Below are 8,578 nucleotides of genomic sequence, written 5' to 3'. Positions count from 1 at the left end.
TTATGCAGAGATAGAGAATGCTGGGAAGCCTACCCCCGGAACGGGCCAGGATGTCATACTTTGGAAACATGAAGATAATGAGTATAAGGACCATTTCTCCACCACGAAAACGTGGAATCATATTCGAGCCAGGGGCAAAACGTTTCTTGGTGCAATATACTCTGGTTCCCTCAAAGGGTTCCAAGACAGGCCTTCATTGTTTGGCTGGCGTTTAAAGATAGATTATCTACGGGAGTTTGTATGAGGAAATGGGGGATCACACAGGGCTGTATGTTTTGTGGGGAAAGAGAAGAAAGTAGGGATCATTTGTTTTTCACCTGCCCAATCACTTTTACAGTTTAGTCTACACTAGTGGCCACTCTGCTAGGATCCACAGTCTCTCTCTCTAGACTGGGTTACTACGGTAACTTCTTTGAAGCGTCAGCACAGGAATAATTTGGATGGTATTCTGCTTAAGATGGTCTTTCACACTACATTATCTACCATATGGCAGGAAAGAAATTCAAGAAGGAATCAACGAACTTGGCTGACAACGGATACAATGGTTAGGCGTATTGACAAAGTTATCAGGTACAGGGTATGCTCTTTGAAATATACAGGCACCCATAAGCTGGAAGGGCTGCTTCGTCGCTGGTTTGAGGTGTATACGAGACAATAAAACTCTAGTTTTAGTTTCCTTTAGCTCAGTTTTGATCTAGATCCGATTCACCTTTTGTAAATTTCATTCATTCTTTGATTAATCAATATCAAATTTAATCAAACAAAAAATCTAAACAATCACTTTTATCTATTTTATATGATATAGAATTAAACTTAAACGATATTAACATAAACATATAATATATTTTTAATATGACTATTTATTAAATGAAGGTTCCTACTCATATGGTTTTATGATAATTTGTATTTTCTTATAACAAAAATTTTAAACCACTGATAACAAAAATTAGAGTTTTCGTCCAACTTCAGGTTTTTCCGTCGTGCTTCGATCCCATCGTGCTTACGACTTATTATGTCTCCAAAATAATATTTTACCGATACGATTTTTTTTCCGATTCGGAAACGTCGTGCTTCTAAAATGTCGTGCTTCCAAAAATGTTATGCTTTCAAAACGTCTGTCTGATCAATCCATCACATTTTCTAACCATGGTCGAGTAGCATATTCGACTCATGGTCCTCCCACAATCAATTCTTCGACCATCTCGTACTTCAAAACTTCACGATCGATCCTTATCGCCCGTGAATCGACCACCAAGAAGATGCTCAACCAATCCTCCATTTTTTTCCGAACCATGTTAAGTTTTATATGACCAAAATTCAACATTCCTCTTCATACTTTGATTCCCAAAAGTTTGGCTCCAAATTCCGACTTTGTCGATTTCGACCATTTTACTCCTTCGGGAGGGTTACTACAATGTCCTTTCTCAGATCCGTCAAGAGGAAGTGTCATTCTCAGTCTAGCAGCTTCCCTCTTTGCAGCTTGAGTCTCTGTGCTCTCTTGGGCCTTTTTTTTAATTCTTCTACGGGTTTCTTCTCTGCCTCAGCAGCCTCTCTCTCTTTGAACGCTTCACCTCTTCTTGTTTCTATCTGTCCCTCTCATTGATAACTGATGCTTTTTTGGAGTAATGCTTAATAGCAGTTTTGTAGTCCTTGTACGCAGTATTATCCTTCTCTTTCTCTTTCAAAGGTTTATGTTTTCTCTCCTTTTTTGCCTTCTGTTTTTCAAATTCCGCCTCAGGTTCTCTGTTCTTCTCTATTTCAGGCTCCTTCACAACCATTGACATCTTCCTGAGCCTAGCTTCATAACCCTCCTGAGTCATGAACTGACATTGAACAAAATATGAAGAGCTTGCATCATCCTCTGGTCTTTTTCCAAGGATCAAGAAGTGTTGCTTGAAATAATTTTGTTTTCTAGTTCAGAAGTTACTATATACTGAAGAATTATTGTAATTTTGTTTGTTCCATACAATAATGTAAGTGATTCAAATCTATGCCACAATCGACATAATATATCTATTAATTAATAAAGACTACACCTTTCCATCTCCGGATGAACATCATAACGATTTGTGATCTAAGAGATTTCTTCATCGCCAATCTCCATGACTCAAAGTCCTTCTTGTATGCGGCATTCCACATCTCCTTGTTTACACGGTGGTTTGCATGAGGGCTTTCAATACATAAAAAATGGAAGCAGACTCCACAAACGAAGAAGATTGAAATCAAACTCAAATGAAATCTTTTTAAATCTTATGAATGAGAAGATTGAACTGATGATTTTCACAGGAAAAAACATACCTTTTATACTCTAAGTTCCACATAAAGGAAGTAATGGGAATGCATTAAATGATATATCCTAAGAGTGGGGATTGCATTCAAGACGACGTTTAGATTCAGCCTGAATCCATAACGGATCCATTTTTTCCGATGGTATGAAAAACAGTGAGGGTGAATAGTGTTTAATGAAGCCGGAGGATTCTCCAAGAAGGCCAATTAAGAGTTCAACAAAGGCCCATACAAATGTATAACGAAGACAATAACGGAGTCCATTAAAAGACCCAATATAAACCAAGTTCGTCATCAATTTCATTAATACACGTGTCACATTTTCCTCTTTCTATTTGATGACATGGCATCACCAAAAGGAAATAACATTTTTTATTATACAAAATATCGGATTCGTTAATATATTCAAAGAGAGAAGCAAATGATAGATCTAAATATTCAAGACCAATATGATTTTAGGAGCCCATCGATAGTGTTTATTTTGTTTTTGTTTGCAACTTGGAATACTGTTTGCAAATAAACTGTAATCCATCTATAAAATACATGCAAATTTGATGAATGATATAAACAGTACTATTCGCAGTACCATTTTACCCGATTATTGTTTAATTTTATTTTTGAGAAACACCTGATTATTCATCAGATCTCACATATCAAATCTTAAGTCATACATAATTTTCTTTTTTTGAACTTTCGTTGGCATAATCAGAATTCACTTCGAATATAAATGTAGATTTTTTATTAGAAGAAGAATTACATGATTAAATGATCATTACACGGTTTTGGGTGGCGATGGAGGAGATTCTCCTCTGCTAGGACCTGATGGCGGAATAGGAACATATTTTGGTAACATTCTAAAAACCAGGCGTTGTGATGGTGACCATGGCTTTATGCCGACTATGGCTGCCTTATGTGGACCTCGTGGTGGTGGTGTATCAGCGTCTCCTCTAAACAGTTTTCTAGACCAGAGTAAATGGCCGGTCTCATCCTGTAAGTTCTTTTCAGTAGCTTCAATGACACAAGTGAAGAGGAGACCAAACGAAATCACCACAAGAAATAAACTTGACTTCTTCATCGATCACAATTTTACTTTGGGGATTACAGTATCAGTTGATATAATTAATTAATTGGGAGAGTTTGTATAAAGAGACACTTATATAACACATGAGTCTTGATTGTTTTCCAACTTTCCATAATTATCTATAACTATTCAGTCCAATTCAACTTTTCATAAATTCTTTTACCAAAAAGAACTTTCCATAAATTCATGGATATTTTTAGTTGATTTGTTTTAACGAAATATATATGATTTATTTTTTATAGTAATAATACGCTCAATCCATATACATTAAAATACATCAATATATATATATATATATATTAAAATAAATCATCATTCTAATACATATTTAAATATACATGATTTTTTAATTATATCTCCACTCCATACTAGCTGCACCAAAGATATTTTTGTTGGAAACTATCTTACAAATAATAAACACTAATCTAAGACCTATGCCTTGTGCGAAATGAGTATCATATATTTTATTATATGGTTAATATGATTGTTTAATATATTTTAATAATATAAAACTAAACAAAAAGGTAGAAGATATACAAATTATTATCAAATATTTAACACTCAGAATCATTAATTATCATATATATTTTTTAATCATACTAGGTAATAAATAATTCCATATCTTTTATATAGAAAAGAAGAAAAAACTGTTTTTTTATACTTTAATAATTAATGTTGTGATTATATTAATAACTAGAATAATATATATTAAGATAGAATTACTTATTTTTATAGAGATTTAAGAATTACTAGATCTCGACCCGCGCAACTGCGCGGATGTTCATTTATTTTCATATAAACATTATGTTTTCACTTCTAAATTGATATATATTATAATATATATGAGGTGTGTATATCAATTTTTAAAAGAAAATAATTTTACAATATATTAGTTTTTCAGCGAATAGATTGTTTCGAAATTTCACATGTATTTGTATATTCTTCTATATATATTTTTGGGTTATTATTTTATTATTGAGCTCGTAAACATATGTAATTCTTGGTAAAATATTGTTTTATTGTCATCTCTAAAGATATTGTAACATTTTTCAAATTTGATAGTTTAACAAAAATGAAACTTTTAGCTTTATATTATGGAGTAAATATTTAAATATTTTTTTTGTTATTTAAAAAAATAAACTATATAATCTAAAAATATTTTTCATTGGTTTAAGGTATTATAGATTAATCATTGTTAGAAAATGATGATTTTGTTATTTTTAAAAATAAACTATATAATTTTAAATGTGAACTTCGACAATTATATAAATAATTAACTTATGAGAGTATACTATTGCAACATTAAATGAGATTTATTTAATTTAAACATGTATCTTATTATACTATCTATAAATCTAATGGGTCATCTATTGTTTAATTCAATTATTATCAGCGCAATAAGATTATTAATGATTGAATAATTTAATGTAATCAATTCTAATAGATGGTCCATTTTAAAATATGTAGCATTAAAAGAGTCATGACTTCTCTTTTAATAATCTTACTAGATCTCGACCCGCACAACCGTGCGGGTTTTATTTTTATTTTATATATATATATATATATATATATATTTAGATCATTAGTAGTATACATTTTTAATTTTAATCATATATTTAAATATTTATAAAGCTATTTCGAATACAATAATGTATAGTTTGCATGTTGTAAATAATCAAATGTTTAAACTGTCATACGTATTTGTTGCTTCTTATTATATGTTTATCTTATTGTATTTGCATTTAGTTATTAAACATATTAATATGTGCATGAAAAACATATTTGATAATTATTTTTTATTTAATTGATGTTAAGTTTTTATCCGTCTTTCAAAACTAGATTTTTTTAACAGTATTTTCTATGTTTATTCATTTTACACAATATATTATTATATTACAAAAGTGAAAGATATGTTAATTTTTATACATGTAGTATATAGTTTGCTAATATTAAGCTGCTCTGTCAAATTATATTTTTAAATAAATATTTTCTATTTATGAAAATAAAATTTAAAATTTTATCAATTTAATATAATTTTATCATATTAAGTTCAATATGATAAAAAATTAACATGATTGATTGTGATTATATAATAGATCAAAATAAGATATAATATTTTATTTTTCATTTCATAAAAACCAACTGAATATATTTATGTATAATAATATTTTAAAACTAATTACGGAATTAGTTAAAATATTTACATATAATTTTGAAAATTAAGATCTTGTTAAGATCTTTTTAATAGATTTTTTGAAATTTTAAATGAAAAGATATCAAAAGATATTATGATTAAAGTAGTTCAAAGATTCTATATTTTGAAGTTGTGACTTCTATTTTTAATATACTATCTATAAAATTAATAGGTCATCTATTGTTTAATTCAACTATTGTAAGTGCAATAAGATTATTAATGATTGAATAATTTAATGTAATCAATTCTAATAAATGGTCCATTTTAAATCCATGACTTCTCTTTTGACTGTTAAACGGGTCAAGATCTAGTTAATTAATTAGAGAATATTATGAATAAGTTGTTATGGTTAGTTATATATTAGATATCGTTAATATATATCAATATATAGATACAACTCAGTGATATAGCTCGGTTACATTACGTGCTATAATATGTTTACCTTATATGACGCCTAAAAGAAGAATACGTTTATCACCTGTTATACGGTATTCTGCGTAACTAGTATACATATTTTAGGCAAACTGGGAAAATATGGAAACTTTTATTTTCTTTAATTATTAAGAATTCCCTCTAACAACCCTCCGACAACGTGTTGCTACATGTCGATCTTATGTTCCTGGCGATGCCGAAATGTTAATTCCCCAGTGGTTGGGATTCAAACCCAGGTGGCAGTACTCACAGCTGTAAGCCTTTTACCACTAGGCTAGAAGCTCCGGTTATTTAACATTAACCTTGACTAGTAGTTTAACACTATTTCTCACTATTTTGTTTAGAATTATTTTTATAGATCATATACTTTGTCCTACCCATAATCTTTTTTTTTTTTTAAACGTATTTTCACTTTTTCTAAACGCTTTTCCTAGTTTGACTATGTTAATAAGTAGAATGAAGTTTTTAAAGTGACATAAACTATTTCTAGTTTTTTTTTTTTTGTTTCTTGAATTCAAAGTGTTTTCCTATATTATATATTTTCTTAATATTGTTGATTTAGACAATACCAAAAATAAACAATTCACTGTAATAGATAAAATATTCTTAGTTAGGTGTTTCATTATGAAAAACTAATATTGATAATTGCTGTTTAAAAATAGAAATCTTCGTTTGCATCTTGGCAGGTAGAGAAATAATTATGATCAACCAAAAAATTATTCTAGTGAATCATATATTAAGTAATTAACCCATCAATATAAGAATACTGCTGCCTTTTAAGTTCGATTAGCTTGAAACCCAGCAAGTGGTAGACAACAGTATAAGGAAATGCAGTTCCAAATGTTAATATCCCTTTATAACAACGCCTGCGCGGTGAAATATAAATGCATTTTGAGATGCTCTGTATCACATATACCAATCGCTACGTACTTTTTGAATTCATGAATATATTTCTTGAAATGTTATGTATAGTCTCTGTGTCCCTTTTCTGACTTTGAGTGAGAGTCAAATCATATTTGTTCTTCCGATTTCACATTGAAACCGCAAAATCTCAAGAGTTAGTTCAATGTAAAACAAAAAGTAAGTAAAGTAAATTAAAAAAAAACAATAATAATGAAGATAACACTTTCACTAATCTCATCTATAATTTTTTGTTTTGTTTTAATCAAGATATGCCGATAGCTGGTGCATGTTCATAACACGATGCTTCGATCACTCCTTGACATTAACTTCTCCTGGAGAATCTTGTTAAGTAAATAACGGGTTGCTTTACCTTTTTGACTTTTCATAACCTTGTACAAAAGCAACACATAAATTAAACTGATTCAGGGGTTAGAAGTTTTCAAGCAAAGGGATCTTCATATCTGCCATACTTGGCCAGAAAAAAAAGCCTTGGAGATTGCTTTTCCCACTTCGGTACTGCTCAAGCTGCTTTGAGAATTCAAAGAGCACTTTCATAACCATTTTTCTCAATCTCTACACGATCAGTTATATGTAGCAAGTCACACAGAATAAAAATTACTTTGAAGTAGGATAAGACTAAAATATATTCTCAGTGAAGCTTCAATATGTGCCTCACGATCCTTTGAATCTCACCTGTGTTTTCGGCAGCTTCGATCCCACTTCTTATATCAGGGTTAAAGATAATCTCGAGCTAAGAATCTCCTTCTTTGTTTAGATATACCTGCACCATAAGAAAAACCAAACATTAAGAAGCAGATACATATTTGCAGGGTTTTAAACCCCTAAAACCAAGAATCTGATTGCATAGTCTCTTTGCTTGATCATTGGTTATACGATAACACATTAACAGATATAATATATATTATCAAATCTGGTGATCTGAAGCCTCACATGTAAGTAAAATGATGTTTTCGTAAATATAATGAATCAACAACATGTGACCAAAAAAAATATGAATGAACAACTTGTTTGTGTTCCTGATATTGCTGCAAAAAAAAAAAAAATATTCAAACATTACAATAGACGTCTTACATGGATCCTGCAAATCTTCTACTTACAACCGTAAACCATTCTACGAACAGTGACATGGTAAACAATAAACTAATCTGAAATGTGGTGGAGCCATTGATGAGAAAAACGGGAGACTTCGTTTCAATTTATAAGAAGAGATCCCATTGACAGAGTGGCAATGGGAGATTTAATGAGACATAGTGGGAGATTCTTAATTACATATTTTTAAGAGTTTAGGCGTTACTTGTTCGGTGATGGGAAACGGTGAAATCAGGGCAGGCGTGTGGAGGACGCTGAACATCTACCTTGACTACGAAAAGGCTAACACAAACCTAAAACACATGAGGGCTGTGATTTGAATAAAAATGGGCCCAAAAAAATAATACAGCAAAAGCTCCCAGCCCAAACATGCAATAAACGATCAAAGCCCATACCGAACACGTTTAAATGAAACGCAGAGTTCAGGCCAGGCCATCCGTGACAGGTGTCAGCACGGCAGAGCTCAACTTATCTAGGTGGAATCCTACGTGTCACAATCTGAAAAGAAAGAACTATATTTTATATATATAGACTAGGTGATATCCGCGCTCTGCGCGGAGCGAGTGGACTAA

General features: G+C 30.9%; 1 long non-coding RNA gene across 4 annotated transcripts; it reads right to left on the bottom strand.

The window, feature by feature from the left end:
• Positions 1-7,413: 7,413 nt before the first annotated feature.
• On the bottom strand, positions 7,414-8,279 carry LOC130496485 (uncharacterized). 4 transcript variants are annotated; one of them, XR_008935644.1, is made up of 3 exons: positions 8,212-8,273; positions 7,848-7,942; positions 7,414-7,677 (listed from the first exon to the last, which is right to left on the bottom strand). It is a non-coding gene; the product is annotated as an uncharacterized LOC130496485 (long non-coding RNA). The 4 variants fall into 4 exon arrangements; XR_008935628.1 differs by lacking the exon at positions 7,848-7,942 and having other exon boundaries at positions 8,212-8,279; XR_008935650.1 differs by lacking the exon at positions 7,848-7,942 and having other exon boundaries at positions 8,187-8,266.
• Positions 8,280-8,578: the final 299 nt, after the last annotated feature.

This window comes from Raphanus sativus, chromosome 1, assembly GCF_000801105.2.
Source record: "Raphanus sativus cultivar WK10039 chromosome 1, ASM80110v3, whole genome shotgun sequence".
NCBI lineage: Eukaryota > Viridiplantae > Streptophyta > Magnoliopsida > Brassicales > Brassicaceae > Raphanus > Raphanus sativus.
This window is presented reverse-complemented; position numbering and strand designations above follow the sequence as displayed.